General features: G+C 42.0%; 1 protein-coding gene across 4 annotated transcripts in view; it reads left to right on the forward strand.

Annotated features, from left to right (window-relative positions):
• LOC108699920 (disabled homolog 2-interacting protein) overlaps positions 1–25092 on the forward strand; it is a 254554-nt gene that overhangs the window by 21828 nt on the left and 207634 nt on the right. The window contains exon 1 of one of the 4 annotated variants that reach the window (XM_041575185.1): positions 11112–11775. The exons of the other annotated variants lie outside the window; for them this stretch is intronic. The gene's annotated coding sequence lies outside the window, so the exon portion shown is untranslated. Of the gene's footprint in view, positions 1–11111; positions 11776–25092 lie in introns of those variants that run through there. 4 annotated transcript variants of the gene reach the window in all.

Genomic DNA, 25092 nt, shown 5'->3' on the forward strand with positions numbered 1-25092 from the left:
CTCTAACGTGCGGTTCTGCCTAGCGAAACTTCCTTGCGCTTAGGTCAATTTGAATAGGGCGGGTACATATAGGTCTTTATTAGATGTTGCTGCAAATGCTTTAAATGGCTACTTATTATTAAGGAATACAAGGAAGCAAAATAAAGAGAAAAGAGATCCTCTAATGCCCTAGACATGAGCCCATCCTAAAACAAATGTGGCATGCCCCTCAAACGAAAAAAAAAAAGGTTAAAACAAAATATTTTTAACAACTTTTAAACACAATCCCGCTTTAAAATATGAAAAACGCATGTTTTTTTAAATCATTTTTATGAGTTTCCGGCATACAGGATATGTTGTCACTGACATAAGATTAAGGAGGATGTAGCTTCATCTTATCAGTTTGCCAGGTCTAAGCTGGTGAAGGAAAATCTGGCGAGAGAGGCAACATTCTGTAAAATTCGCACTTTAGTGAATTTGCAGAGTAGCGATCGTTCGCCTCACTGGAAATTAGTCTGATGATAGAGCTCGAAACTTTTTTAGCGATGTACTCTTTCACTGGCGAATTGTCCTCTACGCCTGTTAGTAAATTGACAATCTCCCCGCAGATGGGATTTCTGGTGAATTTTCGATAACGACGGCCATTTGTCAGTTTAGTAAATCTGCCTAAATGTACAGGGTTACAGCTCAGCGGCATTGGTATATGTACAGCACCGCCAGGAGGGGCTCTTCTGCAGAATTCTGTCAATATAGCAGCTCCCACAAAGGCTCTTTTTAGATTCGCTCTATTGTCATTGTTAAATCTCATTGTTTTGTATTGCTTCCCGCGGCATTAAAAGCCCCCTCCCCCAAGAGCACAAAGGCTACATTTCGGCAGCCGCAAAAAAAAACAAATAAAATAAACGTTTGTTGTTCTTTTTCTCCCAGAAGTGAAAATCTACTCAGTGCACAGGTCTCATTTCTGTGGAAGAAAGAATGATTACCTGCTTAGATGAAAATATCCTTTGGGCCCGTTTGAGAGCATCTCGCAGGTAAATGCACCGCGTTTCTCTAGATAAACAGAAAGCTTACCATAACTTCCACTTTGTCGGTAACTATTCTAAATATGCAAAAAATGTGTGTTTCAGCCTGTATATAAATACAGGTATGGGACCTGTTATCCAGAATTCTCGGGACATGGGGTATTCCGGTTAACAGATCTTTCCATAATTTGGATCTTCATACCTTATGATTGCTAGAAAATCATGTAAACATTAAATAAAACCAAGAGGCTGGTTTTGCTTCCAATAAGGATTAATTATATCTTAGTTGGGAGCAAGTACAAGCTACTGTTTTATTATTATAGAGAAAAAGGAAATCAGTTTTTAAAAATTTTGCTTATTTGATTATAATATATAATAATTACTTTTAAGTAATTCGGAGCTTTCTGGATAACAGGTTTCCAGATAACGGGTCACATGTATACAAGCTATCAGCATGGGTTTATGCAGCTGAGTAGTGATGGGTGAATCTGACTTGTTTCGCTTCATCAACAATTAACAAAACGCTGGAAATTCCCCAAAATGCATTAATGTCTATGGGAGTCAAGCTTATTTGTCTTGCGATGCATTCTGTCAACTTTTTTGTAGGCACAATTTTTTTTCAAAAATTGGAGTCTATGGGCGGCATTTTTCTTGTGAAAACCAAATTTTTCACTCATCGCTACAGAGTTGTGACCAGCTATGTTACACGGGGAAAGCAGAGCAGTCCGAGACGGAGAGTTGGTTGATTCACAAGGACACCGTGGCAAACAGCACTGCTGTAATTTAGATATTTCTGGATAATGGATTTATATGTGGTATATGGAGGCTGTAAGGTTCAGTACCAGGCAGTGAGTATCCAGATAATCATTAACAAAACAGGCAGTACAATATGGACAGGGTTGGAGTGGCCATTGGCCACTGCCAGAATAGAAGATAATCTCACGTTGGGCCCCGGTCAAAAAATTTGAAATGGCAAGAAAATTGCCATTAACTCTTTCTGATTTCCACCATAAGCCTACAGTATATAATTTATGTATCAATTGAAACTGCCCCCCATCTAACTGTTGGGGGGGCTAGAAGTCAGTGTCTCTGGTGCAGCACAATGTAGAACAGCCAGCATTGGACTGGCATTAGAGGGCACACCAGGGCTTCCACCTTAGAGACTTGTCGAATCCGCCCCCCCACATAGCACATACCTTATATTTAACTGCTGTGGTGCCACTGGGGGAAGATCCAGGGCAGCAACATCAGTTTCAGTTCGGGAGTGTGTCTGGGTCGGCTGGGGCTCACAAGCCCTGGGGCCTACTCTGACGCTGAGAACAGCAAAGGACTGGTAATGTGCACTACTAATATCCACACAATCAGTATCAGTAAACGCTTTTCTTGGGGGTTCCTCTACAAAACTAAAGGTGACAACACACAGGTAGATTTTGATGGCCAGTATGAAATACTGGGTTGCCTGGGACACAAGCAAAAGTGTGGGCGGCCACCTTTGATTTTGTGATATGTTGTGTGTAAAGCTGGCCATACACTGTATAAGTATTTATTCGTGTATTTATTTGGTGGTCTCTGAGATCAGGGGAGGCGGGCTGGGCCGGTGGGGGCCCATGAGGGCTGGGGCCCGCCGGGTTTTTCCCCCAATGTTATTTATGGGTATATACCATACAAATATAGGAAGGCCGGAATTTTTTTCCAGAAAAGGTGGCACCCTTAACTATAAGATCCGCTCGCTTGGCGACATTGCCAAATAAGCAAATCTTTCCCCGATATGCCACCAATGGTAGGGCTATATTCCCGAATGTTCGGCCCTAGGGCTGAACGATCAGATTACAGTGAGGAGCAATGGGCTCCGATGGGTCAATCGCCTGAAAAATTAAACCTTCCCGATCCTTCCAGATATCAATCAGGAAGACACGAGCAGATAAGCAGCCCGCTGCCGAATTGGTCTAAAGGACCGATATCGGCAGCTTTAATCTTCCCGTGTATGGCCACCTTAAACCTTCTGAAGGTTTGTCCATCGCTCACCCAGACAAAACAGTAGGGGGCACTTGTGTTACACATTTATGATGCCATGAAAACAAAACGAAAAAGAAATAATGTAAATTGCAAAAGTGCTCAGAAGAGCAATTTTAGATTAATTTGTGTCAGTGCTAATATGTGACAGATATTAGTTCTTTAAGAGTTCTGAGCAAACTAAGGGGGCTGTTCCTGCTGAATTGTGCTTAGTACAGGGGAATACCTATGCTGCCATAGTTTTATGGGATCTCTCTGTACAGGCTATGAGCAAACTTAGGGGGCTGTTCCTGCTGAATTGTGCTTAGTACAGGGGAATACCTATGCTGCCATAGTTTTATGGGATCTCTCTGTACAGGCTATGAGCAAATTTAGGGGGCTGTTCCTGCTGAATTGTGCTTAGTACAGGGGAATGAATACCTGTATTACCAGATTACAGTATGAAATTAATTATGTAATTAAAATGACTTTATCATACAATGAAGTCATAGGAGCCCTAGAGCAGATTGGGCGGTGCATAAATACTTGCACATTTGGGCAGCCCTGGTAATCCTTAGTTAATAATACGGCAGAGAATATTTTGCCTTTAAAGCAGAAGATTTTATAATAATCCCAGCAAGGTTGGGCAATGCCTTAATTCGGTGGCAGCAAATTGCAGGGTCTCTTTACATTAAGGGGCCCCCATGACTTGCTACCAATTAATTTTTCTGCTAACTGACTGGCTGCAAGTTCTGAGGGTGGTTTGTCTGACGACTCCATGTCATGTATTACAGGGAGACTAAGTCAAACCCTGATGGCTACTTTGCTTCTGCATGGCCACTGTACAGTAACAGCGTTGCCTGTCACTAGGACTAATGATGTGAAGCAGAACTTAGTGGCACTGGGAGAAATAAAAGCATAAATCCCGTGCCAGGGTCTTTCATATGACAGGAGACCAAATGGAAACAACGACAATGTGTTTGGGAGAGAAGTTGCTTCCTTTGTCCCAGAGTTTGGGATTTTATTGGGCAATATACGGGAAATAGCATTCTGTATAATGCCCTTTATCAGTGGCGGAACTATCGGATGTGCACCCATGGGCCTGCCGGACGGCATGTCTAATGTTCATTATTAGAACTCACTGACCTTGCAAGGACTCCCATGGAATCTTAAGGAGATCTCAGGATCAGTCTGACTGATGTGACACCCTTTCAGATGATTCGAACCAAATGGACTTCAGAGGAATGGGATTAGCGGTTGTACCCATCGTTGTTCCCATTATCCTTATACAGTGAGGTGCTGCTAAGCCTGTATGGAGAATATTCAGTGCCAACCTGGAGACCCTTGAACCAACCAGAGCACCTGACCTCCCGGGCAGCTCTGCCAATCACCTTTCCTCCACCCTCTCTGATGCCACCCACCACACCCCCCGCCCCCACTGTGCACACATGCTCTCCTAGTATACCTGTGGGCCAACTTTTGCACCGGAGAAACAGCCACCAGAAAAAATATCCATCTCTTTAAGGCTTATGGCACAGACATAGGTCATAAGGCAAGAACAAGAATGCAATTTGTCTATTTATGAATGGATATGGGGGGGGCATATGCAAAGTTGGCTCCAGGTCTAATAACCCATTGCCACCAACCAGGTTTTTGAAACAGCTGCCTGTAGATTATTTACTCCAAATTTTTAGAGCAGGAAAAGACTTTTCGTAGCTTCCTATGGATTCTCATGTTCCATAAAATCAGCTTTCCCCGTGTTTCAGATAGCACCTCATCTTTCAGACCCCCTGGCAGCTGCTGGGTCTGGCATCTCTCGTGTTAGGGATCACAGCTTTCCCTCTGCAAGTGCTGTCTGGAGGATACACCTGTTTTATTCTTCAGGCTTGAGCCAGTCTCAGAGTCCTTAACTTTTGCATTTGCATCCAATCAGAATTCTTCTTGTTAATAAATGTATATAAGTATCCAATCAGAATTCTGCTTGTTAATAAATGGATATAAGTATCCAATCAGAATTCTGCTTGTTAATAAATGGATATAAGTATCCAATCAGAATTCTGCTTGTTAATAAATGGATATAAGTAGCCAATCAGAATTCTGCTTGTTAATAAATGTATATAAGTGAGAGAGCATCCCGGCACCCTATTCATTTTTAAGGCGTTGGAGCACGTTATATGGTTTGGCTTGATCCAGGTCAGACTATACCAGTTGCCTGCAGTGCACAACCCCCATATCATGTCAATTCTGGAGTAGAGAAATGCAAGGAATGTCGGTAACATTAGAATAAGGCAAATAGTCTGCAGGGCCCAGAACTCTATCAGTGCTGGAAGGCTGAACAACTGATCCACCAGATAAGAGCAGCTGCTACACAGCGCAGAGATCACGTTTCACATTGGCTTGGACAAGACTGTCTGTGGTTCTTTATAAAGGGCCTTTGAGATAGCTTGAAATTCCATCTATGGGAAGCCTGGGGGACAAGGGGATTAAACTTCGGCTGGGTTTGGGGATTTTGCTATTTTGTTGCAGTCAGGTGTCCCCCGCTTTCCTTGTGATTTAAAGGTTTGTTATAATAAGAACAACCTGCTCCCTGAAAGGCCCAAGCGATTTGCCATATACCCATGTAGTACCACAAACCGAGATTTTAAGGGACACTGGAACAAGGTGCAGCCTTGGTCATTTCAGAGTCAATCAATGTGTGCAGTGCCTGTTGTGCATCATCTGTAAATGTTCTGTCCAGCAATAAACTCCTCCTGTATCTAAACCCCTTCCTGTTGACAGCCATTTTTAGACATTCTAATTCATCTGCTTCCTGATTAATGTCTGATTTGAGCATTTCATATACCTGTATGGCTTCTTGGTAAACACCAAAAGGGCAAGAGGGGTGGGTGGCATCAGGGGTGGGCTGATGGCGTCACACCTTGATTTTTAGGGGCTGACTGATTACATCAGGGGTGGTTAGGGTTGCCACCTTTTTTAAAATTCTTTACTGGCTGGTGGGGGGCGGGGACACAAAGGGGCGGGTCGTGACATCAAAATGGGCGGACCGTGATGTCAAAGGGGGGCGGGGACTCACCACGGACACTTAAAGAACCAAAAGAAAAGTTCAAGGGGATTGGGGGCAGGCCGAGGGCTCTTTTAAATCGTATTACAAATTTACCGGCAGCTACATTGCCGGTAAACCTGTAATACGGGCCCCGGCCGGATGGCAACCCTAGCCCGGGTGGTGTTAGTCCACAGTAGCAAGTGATTGGCTAACATTTGTATCACTCAGGAAGAATTCGGTCTCATTTTCAAACATCTTAGACAGGCAGTTTTGAGCCGGATAGGCGTCACTTCTAGCTGACATTAGGCACGGTTACTTCAGGACGCATGGTTTTAATTTTTAATGCCCCCTGGTGATAAATGGGGAAAACCGGCTTAAAGTTGCAGCATCAATTGAGGTATTGACCTCCTTTTATTCTAATCTGATTGGATGACCTTGTGTCCATTGGAAGGGCCTGCTGGTGAATAAAGCATCAGAAGGTTTCTTGTATGGCCAGGGTTGCCACCTTTCTGTTTTCCCAACTCCGGGCAGGGAGCCGGGCAGGTGACATAGGGGGCAGGTGACATAGGAGGCGGTACCATTGCCATAGGGGTGGGTTTGAGGATTTTAGGAGGCAGGATTTGTACATGGCAACTCGTGATTGGCTGATCACAATGCCATTTACTTCAATGTCCTGTCCAGATATCCTAATTTGGAAATCCGGACAGGTAGTTTTCACCCGAACAGCCCTTCCAAAAACTGGGCTGTCTGTGTGAAACCGGACAGTTGGCAACACTATGTATGGCCCCCTTTTATATTTATATATTGTCAAGATGTCCCCCCCCATAACTGTAAGACCACTGAGTGAAGCATCAGTAGGCAACTCCACTTAATCATGTGGAAGTGTTCTATATGATAAATATTCCATGTCATACGGTCAGTGCAATTAATATGATGAATAGTCGTAGCTGGGATTAATACCTAAGCAAAGCAGGTGTTTGCCCTGAAGACTTTCATTTCATAAGGGACCCCCTGGGCATAACATTATCTGTGCCAAATGTGTTCATAGTATATTATTCCAGTGTGTAACCACTTTTAATAGTTATATATTGAGTGTTTAGGCTGCTTGTCAGAGTATGCTGGGATCTGTAGTTCAACAACAGCTTTAAGGTGTAGAATGATGTAGAGAGGGATATTCTGAGACAATTTGCAATTGGTTTTCGTGCTTTATTATTTGTGGTTTTTGAAATATTTAGCTTTTTATTTGGCAGTTTTCCAGTCTATTTCCACAATCTGGTTGCTAAGGTTTAAGTTATCCTAGCAACCATGCATTTATTTGAATAAGAGACTGGAATATGAATAGGAGAGGATATGATTAACAATAAATGTGTAGTGTTTAAGATGGGGTCAGTGACCCCATTTGAAGGCTGAAAAGAGTCAGACGAAAAAGGCAAACAATTCAAAAACTATACAAAATAAATAATGAAAACCAACTGAAAAACTGCTTAGAATTAGCCATTCTATAATATACTTAAAGTTAGTTTGAATGTGAACCACCTCTTTAATCATAGAACCAAAAGGCCGGTACAATGAAACAGAACTGTGTATCATTGCAGAGCGCGTCGTACAATGCACTGCTGAAAATAGAGAAGTATCCCGAACTCGGTGCGGCGCAGTAGGGGGGCGGGGGGCCCTGGACCAGCAGTCCCAGTGGGCCCCCCAGTCCGACCCTGGAAGTATCACACATAAAGCATTTTTATAGGTTACTTCGGAAGCCTGGGTCACGCCACCAATAGCCGGCACTTACCTTCAGGAGAAATGGCAGAAGTGGAAAGGTCAATTCCCCTGTAAGAGAGAAATAGCAGCTCTGCTTGGGATTCACAAGATTTGTAGCCCAAGTAACAGCCGATTCCACAAAGGTTGCACGGTACAAATACAAACATGCTGTATATAGTGAATAAAGTACCCCCTCTTTCCACATTTAAATACTTGTCTTGGCGCCAAATGGCCGTTGCTAGGTAACCAGATGTGCATTAGGAGTTACCTACGATCCGGGTTTCAAGCACAAGAATAGAGGTTAAAAACCTCCCGGGGACCCTTGCGGCCCCGGTCCACCGCTACAGGACGTAGGACGGGGAATCGTAGCCGCATACTTAGCGAGACGGAGGATCGGTTGTACCGGCCTGAAGGGTGCCAGTAGTCACACTATAAGGGAACCCCGCCCGCGACGGTAGTGTGATTTTTAACCTCTATTCTTGTGCTTGAAACCCGGATCGTAGGTAACTCCTAATGCACATCTGGTTACCTAGCAACGGCCATTTGGCGCCAAGACAAGTATTTAAATGTGATTCACGTGTACTGCACTGTTTGTTTCCCTGACGAAGGTTCCGGTTAGGAACCGAAACGTAGGATCTATTAAACCTCACCTTTGATTCATAACACGGTTGTTTTGGTCAAATTCCTAGGAGTGCCGTCGTCCGCTGCATTTTTATATATATATATATATATATATATATATATATATATATCTATCTATGCGCAAATTAGTGGCGGGAAGTGAAATCACGTGACTTCCCCTAATTTGCATATCCAAGTGTTAAGATTCGGATTCTGTTCAGTATTCGGTCGAATCTTTCGCAAAGGGTTCGGCCAAATCCAAAATAGTGGAATCAGTGCATCCCTAATAGAGACAAAAAGTACAAGAGGTCATCTGCACTCAACCCATTATCAATATATTTAAGACATTGAAACATTTTATGCATACAGCTTCTAAAAATGCCCATATATTGCAATATATTTAAGCTGGCCAACTATGTCAAAGTCATCCCCAGTATGGCCAGTCCTACACTCAACCTTCATCTGATTCATTAAGAATTCTATTACTTCATTATACATTTTATACAGGGACTAAGTTTTACCGTACACACATAGCCTTGGAGATAATTAATTTAGACCAGTAATCCAGATATGCCTCTACGGATTTTATATTTCTGGGGGACAGACACCCTGGACCGAAGGTGGATCAAAATAGTCACCCATAGCTTTTATTTAAATGGGTGATTCACCTTTAAGTTAACTTTTAGTATGTAATAGATTCAAATGAATCTATAACATACTTTTCAATTCAACTTTTCAATTGGTCTTTTTAGTTTTTGAAAAATGTCACCTGACTCTTCCTCAAAGGGGGGTCACTAACGCCATCAAAGACAAATGCTCTGCAAGGCTACAAATGTATAACTATTGCTAATTTCTATTAATCCTCTTTTTATTGAGGCCTCTCCTATTTGTGTCCCAGTCTCTTATTCAACGCAATCAATGGTTGCTAGGGGAATTCGGGCCCTCGCAACCAGACGTCTAAATTGCAAACTGGAGAGCTGCTGAATAAAAAAACACAAATAATAAAAAATAAAAACCAATTGCAAATTGTCTCGGAATATCACTCTCCACATCATACTAAAAGTTAATTTAAAGGTGAAGAACCCCTTTAAAGAAGCTTGGCTATTGCACATAGTGCAGTATGTGTGGGCATAAAGCAGCCCTTTCCCGACTTCCTTGGTGGCACCTGGGATGGTTCTTCAAGGATAATCTTGCTTCAGAATAAGAGATGGAGGAGAATAGAGAAATGAGAACTGTATTCCTGATGTTGGTTTTTTCCGACTCCGTATTTCTCTGACCTGTGTCTATTATGTGGATATTGCTGCCGGCACTCACTTGCTTCTGACTAAGCCGTTCTCTCCAACAGGGGCCCTTTTGTTATAGGGCAAGATGAGAAACTGGTCTCAGGTGTTACTTTACCAGGAGTGTCAAAAAGATACCCCATGTAACTTCAAGAGTAGAATTTCATTTGTTTTAAATAGGAACATTGTTTTCTTTAAGCATAGCAGCATGCAATACTACTCTCGGCCCTAGTGATGATGCGCCTCCCTTTTCTGATTTGCACAATTAGGCAAAGCAACAGGAGAGTGTCTGGCATCAATGTGATGTCTCATTGGCACAAACACCCCTTCAACCCTGACCCTGCCACAGGCAGTTCTCAGGGTCTGACATAGATGTGGGTCAGGATTAAAGAAGGTTGAGGGGTTAGTTGTCAGGGTGGGGCTGACAACTAGGTTGAAGGTCAGGAGCCACCAAAAGAAAGAATTTAAAAATCTAGCATCACATGGATTATAGTTCAGCTACAAACACACCAGAAAGGATTCTGTATAGAGCAGGATGGGCCCCTTGTCAGTGAGAGAGCTGTATGTAGTTGGAAAAAAACAAAACTGGGAATATTATTAAATATACATTAAAAAACTACAACCATTACAAAAACTGTATATGTACAAACCTGCCCAAGCAACTGCCTTTATTGTATCCAGTCCCTTAAAGTGGCCATAAAGCTGTTGATTTCAGTCCTTTAGACTGATTCGGCATCTTAACTGCCCGTGCGTGGGGGTACCTGACGGGTCCCCCGGATCAATATCAGACGAAAAATCAGGCAGATATTGATCGGTCAAGTTTGATTTCTTTCCACAACCCAGGACAGCATCAGCTAGTTGATGCGGTACTGCGACCCATTGGTGCCCATTTGTAGCATTGTAATCCGATTGTTCAGCCCAAGGGCCAAACATTGGGATTCACCCAATATCACCCAGCCGTTAGTGGGCATATTGGGTTAAGATCTACTTGTTTGGCGGCCTCAACAAACGAGTCAATCTAATAGTGTATGGCCACCTTTAGGGAAGCCTCACAGGTGAATCAGTCCCAATGCACCTGCACTGCTAATTAACTCACCTGGCTGTTGTTGGGTAAGTGACTTGTCTGCCCTCTTTCTGATCACTATGGCACCTCTGCTGCATAAGGAACTGTAGCCGCAAACAGGACTTGTGAAACAATATAGCAGGAGCCAACTTTGCAAGCTCCTTTCCAAGGCTCTAATCAGCTGATACATTGTTTCAGAAGCAACAGTGACCGGCAATAACAAGGACAGTCGCCCATAACCATAAAACCAAGTGGAGACGAGGAAAGAATGGATATTGGGGAGGGACTTATAATTCTGTTTGTGTCTCCTCCATTGGGCATTTTTGTGTTATTGTCCCCTTTAAAAAAAACATTGTGTGGTCGTTTGCTCCTTTTGCTTGTTAAAAATAAAAGTCAGGTATATCCCATGTGCAACAGTGTAGCTTGTATGGAGTCACTGGAGTGGAGCAGTGCACATGAGCAGGTGTGGGGGGTACAGAATATTGGTGCATGCCCCCCTTCTCCTGTTGTGTTTGGCTGCGCCCTGTGGGGCCTGGTAGTACTGTAGGCTTACAGGGGGAGGATCTGCATGGGTGGGGGGCTGTCCCACTTAGCTCTCTGCTTATTCATTATCTGCAGTCATTCATCTTACTGGAGCTGAGTCTCACCCAGACTGTGCTGCAGCACCAGCTAAGGCTGCCTGTGTGTGAGAGAGAAGCACTGATTGGTGGGAGCTTGCAGTGAGGGGGAAAGAAGGATGGGGGGCAAATGCCAGGAGTTAAAGCCTGAGACTACATTGAGCGGGCTCCTCTGAAACCCTTGGAATGTGGACAGACAGTGCCCCGAACTGCTCTGTGCCCTACCTGCCCATGCCTGGCACATTCCAGCACTGTGAGTGGAGAAATCCTCCCTCCTAAGGGAACCATTAAAATAAATTAGGGGTGGGTGAGATTGCCCTGAGACTACTTGTTGATCTCTGGAGTCTGCTGCACAAATGAAGATCCTGGAGGGAGAGCTTAGGAATCCTGTCTGCTGCTGAAGGTAAGATGCCTGGGCTTGTTTGCTGCTTAATATTCCAAGGGCACACTGCTTGGCTTGGGACTGTCGGGGGAAGGAAACCAATGGGGAATTTAAATATTGTTGCACCCTGATTTACATTGGCTCAAATCCCAGCCCTGCTGATTTGTAGGATTTATTTAAAACAAAAACTTACACTTTATGCAGAATTGATAGTTTTTGTGCAGCCAGGTGGCTGACTGAGTTTCTGTCGAGACTGGGGCAATTGGCTCAGGTTACAGTTTCAGGTGTGGGACAAATAGTGCAGTGGGTACAGCACAAATTCAACAGCTACTGGATATTGGAATGTTCTCCACTAAACAGTTTATATAGAATCCCATCGAAAACTTACCAGGACACAATCATCTGCAGATGTTTGTTAGCTCTTTGGCTGTGTTTGGGGATTGTTTGCTTTTCATCCTTGTTCCTGCTTCTTTAACCATGTGTCTGTTACCTTGGGACACTCACCCTCATACTCCATTTGTTGTAAAACGTCAGCAGGTTGGTCTCTGACTTCAGCAGTAAATGACTGATTGAAGCCTTGTGCTGTTTAACTGTTAACATGCCAGAATCAGTTCACCGCCGAGCAGGCTGGTAGGGAGGACTGCATTGGATCATATGGTTGTATTATTTCATTGGCAGATTGAGCAGCATCTGCTGATCCACGGTAAGGGAATCAAATTGGTTTCCCATAGCTGATCATAGGATGAGATATTCCCTTTGCATCCAATTGGGTTGCACTGATCATTGGGGCAGAGCTGGGGCCAAGGAACTGGGTTTGGTATTAAAACTTCTGCTGCAGAGATCTTCTCTTCCCCAGATGCTACTGCAGCCTATCCAAGATCTCTGCTGCTCTCATAGTAAGTTAGGTTGAAAAAAGACACGCCTATTAAGTTCAACCTTTTAAGTCTGCCTAACTGCTAGTTGATCCAGAGAAAAACCCTCTCCAATTTGCCTCACAGGGGGGAACATTTCCTTCCTGACTCCAAAATGGCAATTGGACTAGTCTGTGGATCAACTTGTACTATGAGCTATCTTCCATAACCCTGTATTCCCTCACTTGCTAAAAAGAATGCACGTGGGCAGCAGCATGTGGCAGCCTTTTAATCGTAAGCTCTTTGGTTTTCCTCTAGCTGTGATGGATATATTTTTATCAGGAGTGCTGGTGTAGTTAGGACACCGAATCTGCACCAGATTGAGAATGGCACTTCTTGGCACTCTTTCCGTGTTGGGCAGGATCTCCTAGGGCCCACCAGAGAACCTTGTGTTTGGGGGCCACCCACTATTTGTGGAGCAAATAACTAAGGGTTGAGGAATTATCCTACCATGGTGCTCTCTTAATGAAAATGAGGCCCACCGTGTCAAGTCAAAATGCAGGAGTTTTGCTGCACAAGAGCTTACAATCGATTTTGTATGTCTTATACTCAACTACTGTATTCTATACAGAGTGAAGCAGAACAAGAAACAGATTTGTTATTGAAGCGGTTATTTCAGAGACTCTACATATGAATGAAAATGATTGATTTTATCATTTGCAAAATAACTGAAATTAAGGATCATTTTGTGTGGTCGAAGGCATAAATGACCCGTGGGGAATATTCCCTTGGCTCTCTGGACAGATGCTCTATGAACATGGAAGGGTTCAGTGCCACATGCAGAAAGAGCCCTTGGCAGTCTGGTGAAAGCAGGTGGTAGGTACCAGTCTCTATTGCTTTATATTGCACTGTGTCTTGTGCCTCATGTACAAAGTGGTGGAACTGATACGGCACGTTTCTATGCAAGTAGGCCCAGCAGCATGGCACATAGCATGGATCTTTTTTAAATCACATAAACTTCCCGATCCGTAGAGATCAGTTTAAGTTTGGAGCCTGTGCATCAGGGGCACTACGGGCTACTGTGCTAACTGCACTCTCTGGTCCAGTGACTTTAATGTAAATCAGACCCAAGTGCTGGGATTGGCAGCTTTAAAGGGATGGTTCACCTTTGAGTTATCTTTTTTTAAAAGGCTACTTCTTAGCAACTTTTCAATTGGTCTTCATGATTTTATTTTGTATAGTTGTTGAATTATTTCCTTTCTTCTTCTGACTCTTTCCGGCTTTTAAATGGGGGTCACTGACCCCGTCTAAAAACAAATGCTTTGTAAAGCTACGAATGTATTGTTATTGCTACTTTTCATTAGTCATCTTTCTATTCGGGCCCCTTCTATTAATATTCCAGTCTCTCATTTAAATCAGTGCATGGTTGCTAGGGGAATTCGGACCCTAAACCACATTGCTGAAAACAAACTGGAGAGTTGTTGACTAAAAAGCTAAATAACTCAAAAACCACAAATAAAAAATTAAGACCAGTTACAAATTATCTCACAATATCACGCTCTGCATCATACTAAATGTTAACAACCCCTTTAACATTTTTTTGGGTTCTGCTTTTAGGCAGAGGAGGGAGGCAGGTATCATTTGCACTGGTAACTTTATTATAATACATGAGTGATACTCAAGAGTTCCTGTATAACTCAGCCTGTAGCCTAATGCCTTTATATGGTCACAGAACCCCAGAACCCCTCAGTGACTTCTAATATACTTATCATTTACAGTAGGGGTACATTATCCCTTATAATACATGAGTGATACTCAGAGTTCCCTGTATAACTCAGCCTGCAGCTTTGTGCCTTTATATGGTCACAGAACCCCTCAGTGACTTCTAATATCCTTTATATGGTCACAGAACCCCTCAGTGACTTCTAATATCCTTTATATGGTCACAGAACCCCTCAGTGACTTCTAATATCCTTAGCATTTACAGTAGGGGGTACATAATCCCTTATAATACATGAGTGATTCTAAGAGTTCCCTGTATAACTCAGCCTGTAGCCTTGTGTCTTTATATGGTCACAGAACCCCTCAGTGACTTCTAATATCCTTATAATTTACAGTAGGGGGTACATAATCCCTTATAATACATAAGTGATTCTCAGAGTTACCTGTATAACTCAGCCTGCAGCCTTGTGCCTTTATATGGCCACAGAACCCCTCAGTGACTTCTAATATCCTTATCATTTACAGTAGGGGGTAAATTATCCCTTAAAATAGAGTGATACTCCCTTATTTCAGTGTTGCTGCTTAGACATTCCCTGCAGGTAGAAAAATGTACAATGCTTTTTATCTTCCGTGTTGGGGTGATTTTTCATTCCAGCCTGAACTTGTCAAACGCACTGAAGATTTTCATAGACCTTTCTCCAGGGTTACAAATGGTCTCAGGTGTCAGTATGCACTACTATATTATTATATTATATATATCACGGGTGACCTGTATAGAGGTATCTGTGCTCCCATCAGGAATCCCTTGCTTTTGTGCCCCCCTAATAAAGAAGGCGAACACCCCCCCCCCACACACACACACACACCCCACGTGCTATTGTGGCTTCGGCTGTTGTAGGTGGATGTCTCCAGTACTGACCTTGGTTGGAGACCGCTGAACAGAATCCCTTCCCAAAAATGTTATCATTATTATTATCAAATGTTCTCTCGTTGCAGAGTTCTCCATTCTTATAACCTTGGCTGAGCTTGTCCCATTTAATCTGCAGTTTGTTACCTGACAGCGCCAAAGAGATTAACAGGGAGAACCAACAGACTTTTCTTTGGAAATGGTTGTTGGTTATAGATGCTGCATGGTTAAAGGGGAACTTCCATTACTAGTAAACAATTTGCTTGTTAAGACTTGTGTTATTTCAGTGTAGCATTTTCTCCTGCTTTCCTTGCCCTTTAATAGTCTTGCCTTTAATGATCTGCTTCATAATAGTCTTACAACAGGAAGCCAGAAACAGACAAATAAAGGAATACTCTCTCTTTGCACCTGTGAACGTCAAGCACAAGGCCCTATATCCACCACCATGTTGCCATGTTTTGTCTTCCCAGGTATCCCTTGTGCCAAAAAAAAATCTCAATTATATAGGCACATGCAGGCTGCCCCTAAAGCTGCCCCCCCTAGACACAGGGCCTTAGGTGCCTATATATAGATACAGCAATGAATACCTCCCATACTCCTATAGTAACCCTGGGAAGCCTAGAGCAGTCCAAGGGACACCTGGAAAGAATATAAAATATGGCATTAAGGCATTATATAAACATGTAACCCCAGTCTGTGTTAATGGAAGAGGCTCACTAGTTGGAGCAGAAGGTTACTGGTTTGGTCCACTGGGGGGGGGGCAGCAAATTGGTTCTCCCTCACTTTAAATTAAAGTTTCAGAATGAGGGTGCAATGTATAAGCAGAAATCTGTAGTATGTGTGAGTGTCCACTGGGGCAGGGTCTGATGCCAATGATACAGGTATCCAGAATGCTTAGGAGCTACGGTTTTCCATACAAGGGATCTTTCCGTAATTTGGAACTTCATACGGCTTAAGTCAACTAGAAAATCGTGTTAACATTAAATAAATCCAACAGGCTGGTTTTGCTTCCAATAAAGATAATGGGTCTCCGGATAACGGATCCCATACCTGTATATATTGCCTGTAAACAGCTGCAGAAGCTGTCGGCACTATATAAATGAAGCCTTAATAGAATGTTTATGTCTCTGTGTATATTGCAGTGGGAGCTGCCACACTGCTTGCTAACATTATAGGACATTCTTCTTTGCAATTATATATATATATATATATATATATATATATATATATATATATATATATATATATATATATATATATATATATATATATATATGACATAACCGCCTTGTATTTAGCGGCAGAAAGATTATCTGGTACCGTTTCTCTTTTAATGCTGCTCTAAAAAGTCCGCTTCTCATTTCCACTCTCTTTCTGCAAGTGACAGACGTTCGAGACAGCTCCTGATGTTCCCTGTGGGTGCCGGCTGCTGTCTGCGTCTGGCCTTCTCTCTGCAACTAGGGCAATGAAATGACTGTGGGACAGAGGCTCATTTGGTAGTTGAGCTGCCACCGCCACGTCCATCTTGCTCCCTCAAGTGCAATATAGCAGAACATTTCCCACAAGCCTGTGCTCAGAAGCTCGTCCTTGTCTATTGATTTACTTTCACCACTCTGTCTGAGAGCCCTTGCACACTTGCCTTTTCAACTGCAAATCATTTCTGTCCAAAATCTGCCATGGGGATCACTGTATTTCATCGTCTGAGAGTGCAAGTCAAGTACAGAGGGGGCCCAAAATAGCAATTCATGGCTACATTTAAGTTTTGGATTAGTTAAGGCAAAATGAGCATGAGCTTTCTTATCTGGATTAGCCAGGGTAAGGTGGAGTCACCCAGTTTAACCAGGAATGCCAAATGGGTTCCTTAGGAATAAACTAGGGTTACTCTCAACCATATACACTCACCTGTGTGGCTTCTACCATAGGGGACCATTCATTTTATTTGCTTTCTTTCACTCAATGATTAAAGTTGCCTCAAATTTATTGTTCTGTTTGAGGCAGGGGCTTAACCACAGAGGAAGCAGACTCTGTAGCTGCAGGGGGGCACAGGAGGTATATTGGTAATATAGGTCAACCTCTAGACATTTTGGGGGCCTGAAAAATAATTTGCTGTGGGGCCCCGTAATATCTAGTTACGCCTCTGGTTTCAGGAGCACTTATCAGGGTTCAATTCACAAAAACATGTTGGCTTTGGCTGTGCACATTCAGATATGTCTGTGTTGACAGGAACATATGGGGGAGCAGGCTCTTTGGGGTTCCAATTTGTGACCCAATATGTTGCATCGGAAGAAATCGGAAAAAAATATATACACTTACTATACAAATATATATGAACACTATAACAGGGTGGAAAACGGGAAAATGTATATGTTGGGAATCAGCTTAACTATTGCACTTCAGTGTCTGACTGGCCAGGATACCAGGAAAACTCCCCGGTGGGCCCAGGTGTCTGTGGGCCCTTGTGCTGCTAAACATTTAGCCTATTTCATGGCCATTCCCTATTTCTTTGAGAACAAAGAGGCTAAATAAATGGGATAATAGTATATAATCAATAGAGACTAGGAGAATAGAGGTTGAGTGAGGAGAAGAAGAATACTAGTACTAAGAGTGGGCCCCTGGTCTAAGGTTTTTGGGTGGGCCCCTGGTGTCCCAGTCCGACACTGTTGCACTTTGTGGGTGGAATGTTAGAAGTCATAGTACAGCAATATCTGGAGCAATGTAGGTTGCCTATCCCTGGAATCCTATCCTGCTCCTTCATATGTATCCCTCTGGCACATTGCGTAGGGGGGTGGGGCCTCCATTTATTGCCCCCGTTGAGGTGAAACAGAAATGGTTCCAGAGTGCCAGCAAGGCCTATATCAGATCCTGTGCTACTGGGAGAAGACACAGTGGGGGCATTGCAGAAAGGTGCACTGCTGGGACCCCTTATACTGCTGTCAAGCTGGTATTTATAAGCCTTTATGCATCTGTTCTTCACTGAAGATGAAGGAGCAGCCTCACAAGATTGAGGGTTATTTAGCAATGCTGCTTAAAACATAGTTATGAGGGGGAAGGTGGGCATGGAAGGAGATGATACCAGTTGTTGGGGAAGGTTGCAGTAAATCCATAGTTTCCTTTTAGTCTTAGGGCGAGCTAACATCCAGTCAGTCTTCTATAATTAGTTAGTATTATAAGGGATAATGTGCCCCTACTGTAAATGATAAGGATATTAGAAGTCACTGAGGGGTTCTGTGACCATATAAAGGCACAAGGCCACAGGCTGAGTTATACAGGGAACTCTGAGTATTACTCATGTATTATAAGGGATAATGTGTCCCCTACTGTAAATGATAAGGATATTAGTCACTGAGGGGTTCTGTGACCATATAAAGGCATAAGGCTGCAGGCTCAGTTATACAGGGAACTCTGTGTATAACTCATGTATTATAGGGGATAATGTACCCCCTACTGTAAATTATAAGGATATTAGAAGTCACTACCTAAGAATGAAGAGCATTAAGTCCTGTGAAGTCCTGTTAGTTTAGTGCTACAGTGATTTGATTTCCTCTCATTATTGTGCAATTACATAAATATGTAAGAAATAACAGTGAAATACTTATTTTTATTGGTACTGTATCTGAGAGTTTTTGAGTGTGTGATGTAACATTTTTGTATCTTAGCTACCGCTGAGCGATTTGCCTTTCTCTATCCTGACACTTAAATGACTCTCGTGGCCTTGACAAGTTTCGTGGTTGCGCTTGGCATTTTGTGTCGTTCCCAACACTTGATAAACTAAAGCTGTGTTTAGATGAGTAATCAGTGTGGACGAATTGGGAGTGTGACAACGGCGCAGGCGGAAAAAGCATTTCTTTTTTCTTTGGTTGCAGATATAAAAAACCCTTGTAACTGACAGAACAATAGTTGCCGCTAACGTGGTGTCCTTATGCGAATATCTCAACCCATCAGTGGGCCCATTGTCTTGAATCACGTCACACCAGAGCAAGAGTAATATGTAGGCGTGTAACCCTTACATGGTTTAAAAAAGGGAAATCAAACTTTAAAGGAACAGTTCAGTGTAAAAATAAAAACTAGGTAAATAGGCAGTCTGTGCAAAATAAAAAATGTTTCTAATATAGTTAGCCAAAAATGTAATGTATAAAGGCTGGAGTGACTGGATGTCTAACATAATAGCCAGAACACTATTTCCTGCTTTTCAGCTTTATAACTCTGAGTTAGTCAGTGACTTTAAGGGGGGCCACATGGGACATAACTGTTTAGTGAGTTTGCAATTAATCCTCAGCATTTAGCTCAGATTCAAAAGCAACAGATATGACCCATGTGGCCCCCTCAAGTAACTGATTGTTTACTCCCTGGTAATCAATGAGATGAGACCAAGAGAGCTGTGAAGCAGGAAGTAGTGTTCTGACTATTATCTTACACATCCACTCACTCCAGCCTTTATACATTACATTTTTGTCTAACTAAATATATCAGAAAGATTTTTTATTTTGCACAGCCGATCTATTTACCCACTTTTTATTTTTATACTGAACTATTCTCCTAAGAATGCAGTTGCAGTTGGTCTTTTTTTTTTTTTAATTTTAAAATCCTTCCTATCATTCCTTTTTCCTACCTGGAATCTGAAATGATTATTTTGGGTTAAAGGCCCCTTTTTATCTGTTTATTTGTCAAGGTCTTTCCCCCAATACGGTCACGGGCAATATTGGGCTGATCCAGTTGTTTGGCCTCGGATCCACAATCCGATCATAATTTAAAGGGGTGGTTAACCTTTAAGTTAACTTTTAGTATTTTATAGAATGGCTAATTATAAGAGCAACTTTTCAATTGATCTTCATTATTTTTATTTTTTTTATAGGTTTTGAATTAATACCTTTCTTCTGAGTTTTTCCAGCTTTCAAATGGGGGTCGCTGACCCCATCAAAATAAAACAAATGGTCTGTAAGACTACAAATGTATTGTTATTGCTACTTTTTAGTCCTTGTCTTTCTACTCAGACCTCTCCTATTCATATTCCAGGCTCTTCAATGCATGGTTGCTAGGGTAATTTGGACCGTAGCAGCTGGATGGTTGAAACTGTAAACCGGAGAGCTGCTGAATAGAAAGCTAAATAACCTCAATTTCAATTGTTTATTGCAATTATGACAGCAGCCAAAAGAACCATAGCAAGAGCATGGAAAACCGTATGATGAGATCTTTGTGTCTATGGCCAGCTTTAGAGAGGCCTGAATAGAAAGACGAGTAATAAAAAGTAGCCATAACAATACATTTGTAGCCTTACAGAGCCTTTGTTTTTTAGATGGGGTCAGTGACGCCATTTGAAAGCTGGAAAGAGTCACAAGGAGAAGGCAAATAATTCAAAAACTATAAAAATGAAGGGCAATTGAGAGGTTGCTTAGAATTAGCCATTCTATAACTTACCAAAAGTTAACTCAAAGGTGATGCACCCGATTCGGGAGTTTATCTGCCAGTGTATGGGAACCTTAGGCGGTGTATCAGGGAAACATTTGCTCATTTGATGACCTCTTGCTGTAAGCTATAGTAGGGCACGCTGATCCTATTTTTACTCACTTTTTTTACTTTACTGTAACCCTTGTCAAAGTATTAACAAATGACATATGACAAATAACAAAGACAATAACAAATGATTGTTTATTATAAATGAATGTAATTAATGCTCTGTTTTTGGGGAAAAGCCACCATTGGCCAGAATACTATTCCTTTTAATAAACAAGCCTTGACTGGTGCAGTTGGAAGGTCGGATTTCATTAGCCGGCTAACGACACAGACTGTTATGACTGCTGAGCGTTCACTTTGGGAACATGCAGAGTTTTCTCCCTGCTGGACAGTTGCCAAGATATTTTTATTTTGAAAAAACGTCTCAGTTCGGCCAAAAATCCCATTGAGGGGGGCCTATAGTACTCGCTTGGAGAATGTCTTGTTCCTACTCCTCTCCATGAATCCAATACAGGTTTGGGATCCGTTATCCAGAAACCTATTACCCAGAAAGCTCCGAATAGACTCCGTTTTATACAAATAATGCAACTTTCTTAAAATGATTTCCTTTTTCTGTGTAACAATAAAACATTAGCTTGTACTTGATCCCAACTAACATATAATTAATCCTTATTGGAAGCAAAACCAGCCTATTGGGTTTATTTAATGTTTACATGATTTTCTAGTACAGATATGGGACCTGTTATCCAGAATGCTCGGGTTTTCTGGATAACGGATCTTTCTGTAATTTGGGTCTTCATGCCTTATGTCTACTAGAAAATCATGTCAACATTAAATAAACCCAATAAGCTGGTTCTGCTTCCAATAAGGATTAATTATATCATAGTTGGGATCAAGTACAACGTACTGTTTTATTATTACAGAGAAAAAGGAAATAATTTTTGAAAATTTGGATTATTTGGATAAAATGGAGTCTATGGGAGACAGCCATTCCGTAATTCGGAGCTTTCTGGATATCGGGTTCCCGGATAAGGTATCCTATACCTGTAGTATGAAGTATGAAGATCCAAATTACAGAAAGATCCGTTATCCAGGTCCCGAGCATTTTGGATAACAGGTCCCATACCTGTACTAAAGCCTATGCAGTGATATCCTTCGCTTTATGGTTTGTAATGTGTTGGAACCCTGCCTGATAGAGCTGAAATGTGCTGAGCTTTATGGAGCATCAGCCAGTGTTAGGGTAGGAGTAACGCTGCTCTGGAACTTGTTTAAAGGAATCGAGGTTGGGATTGAAAAAGGGAAAGGATCCCACAAAACAACTGTTATTTTCCCATGTACAATGGGAATTCCCTGTGTACAGTAGGAGTGCAGTTTATTTAAATATATTTCTTTATTTCCCCCTACACAGAACATTATATTGCTGAATATACCTTCTCTGCATATTTACATTTATTATAGATGTGGAAGATATGGTAGCTGCTATTTTGCTAACCTTGGCTGGGGCATTCTTTATAGACTTCTTTATCGCAGCACTTCCTTGTGGTTTTTTATAAATATTTATTAAAAAATATGAAAGGTGCTATGTCTTGTGAACATAGTATTATATGCCTTCATTGTACTGTCTAAGGGAAACAATATGGCACCTCCTCCCATATGTATAAATACAAATATACAGAGAAGGAATGTTCTGGGCACACAATAAGCTATACCCTCATACTGTACTGTCTAAGGGAAACAATATGGCACCTCCTCCCATATGTATAAATACAAATATACAGAGAAGGAATGTTCTGGGCACACAATAAGCTATACCCTCATACTGTACTGTTTAAGGGAATCAATATGGCACCTCCTCCCATATGTATAAATACAAATATACAGAGAAGGAATGTTCTGGGCACACAATAAATTATACCCAGGACCCGATTTACATAGCGGGCGCCCCTAGGCCTGCTGTCAGTGGCATAACTAGATATTACTGGGCCCCACAACAAATTATTTTTCAGGCCCTCAAAATGTATGGAGACTGAGCCCCCCAGTCCGACCCTGTGGCGTGTCCACAAATCCGGGTCTGACTATACCCTCATACTGGACTGTCTAAGGGAAACAACATGGCACCTCCCTCCTCCCATATGTATAAATACAAATATACAGAGAAGGAATGCTCTGGGTACAGTGTCTGAAGGAAGACTTTGTTGCCCAGCCACTATAATGGAAAAGATACAGAGGACAAAACTTCACCCTGTGTGCCATTGCCCTTAAAAGATGCAAATATGTCCTTTGTGTGATCTATTGACCCTTCCTGAGATGTTTTATGAACAGTGAGATGGCACAGAGTGATTACTGTAGCCAACTGCCCGGAATTAGTGTCCCGGCATACGTTCCCGCTGATCTGCATGTGTTGAGGCAATCGCACGAGTTAATGAACAAAAACCCAAGCACAGGGGGGGGGGTTGTAATGCCCGTCCAGATCATTGACCCCTCGAGATATTATTGAAACAATGGCTGGTTGATTTAAAAAGCTCAAAGCCTGTGATTGCTCTCAGTGCAAATCATCATTTCCTCTGGTTCAGTCTCTCTTAAGTGTTTGAGGGATATTATGCATAAAGAATGACTCTGTAACAGGTACATTATATGAGGATTCCAGCTTCGGCACATTCTCTGCATCATTTAAGATTCTATACAGTGGCGTAACTAGATATTACTCGGCCCCACAGCAAATTATTTTTGAGGCCCCCAAAATGTCCAGAAGTTGACCTGTTTGAAATTGTATATTAATTAGGGCCTCATGGGGCCCCTATACCCTTTGGGCCCCCCTGCAGCCTCAGGGTCTGCTTCAGGCCCGGACTGGCAATCTGTGGGTTCTGGCAAATGCCAGAGGGGCTGCTATAAGGTGCCATAGAAAGTCAGTATTTAGTGGGCTGGTGGGGGCTGTTTTGGCTTCTGTGTGGGCTCATTGGGTCTCTGTGTACCTGAAATGGCAGGGCCTATTTTAATTCTCAGTCCGGACCTGGTCTGCTTCCTCTATAGTTATGCCCCTGATTCTATATTATCTATCTCTGCCTCTGTCTCTCTCTGTGTCTTTCTCTGTCTATCTAGCTTTCTCCTTCTGTCTCTCTTTCTGTCTCTCTCTCTCTGCCTTTCTCTCTGCCTAGCCCTATCTATCTATCATCTTGGAATGTATAATTCCATATTTTGTATCTATTTGTTTCTCATTCTGACTAGGTTTATTGAAAGCAGTATTTACATCTCCCTTTCTGTTCTCTGGTTCTGCAACAATGTAGCAGACGTCAACTTTTAAATGGCTTAAAAGTTAGTTTAGCTGTTGTAGCACCACAGATACACTGGAGTTGAGCCTTGTTGTAGGAATGTAATTGTGTCATTTATTCTTCTTTGTGATTGATTGAGACATCCAAAGCTTTCATTTCATCATCGGTTGTTCAATGACTTCCCCTGATGGGATATGGGTTTGTCAGGTCCATTGAATCATTCTCTGACATGCAAATTGTTGTTATTCGCTGCCTTGTTATTTTCAAGACTGTCCTTTTTTTATGGTTAAAAAATGATATATGATATGTGCTGAATGGGGCAGGACGGAGCTTAATCGTAAGTGTTAAAGCATGGGCACAATCATTGTTACATATATATATATATATATATATATATATATATATATATATATATATATATATATATATATATATATATATATATATATATATATATATATATATATTTATTTATATAATATTGAAAAATTGTACAAAGTATTGTTTGTTTAACAGTATTACTTTCTCTCCCTGGCAGACTCCATTGCTATTCCTTTGGTTTATTTACTAGTATAAGGCCAGAAAACAGAGGCACAAAGTGGTATCTGAAGTTGTTGGCTGGAGGAGCTGCAAGACATCATGTGGCACAGCCATTTGGAAGTATTTATGGTTAGTGACAATGCAGAAGACCAGGTCCCTCATGAGGAGTGTGAGACAAGCAGCAATGGGTTTAGCAACCAGCATAAACACCAGAGCCCATATAGCAGTGGTTTCAAACTTTAGGGCCACCACCCGAGGGGGACTTGGAATTCTGATTAAGCATGGGCAACCTGAAGGCTAGTTAGGGAAAGATTTGAGAAGACTGCCTTTTTGGACTAGATGGAAGCCCACGTTGAAGGTCAATTTGAGAAAGGGTTGGGGTGAACAGATCTGATGTTCTAATATTCTTGGAATTATGGCTGAATGGCTGCTGCAATGCTATTTTTGTATGTCTACAATCTTATTATTAGCTAAGGGGGCCACAGCAACATGTTGGTCCTCAAACTGGGACTTGGACAACAACTACTATAGAATCTGTACCCAAGGATTTGATAGCAAATCATCTAGCATTTGGGAATGGCCAGACTTGAACATGTCT

Source organism: Xenopus laevis, chromosome 8S (genome assembly GCF_017654675.1).
Source record: "Xenopus laevis strain J_2021 chromosome 8S, Xenopus_laevis_v10.1, whole genome shotgun sequence".
In the NCBI taxonomy this organism is placed as follows: Eukaryota; Metazoa; Chordata; class Amphibia; order Anura; family Pipidae; genus Xenopus; species Xenopus laevis.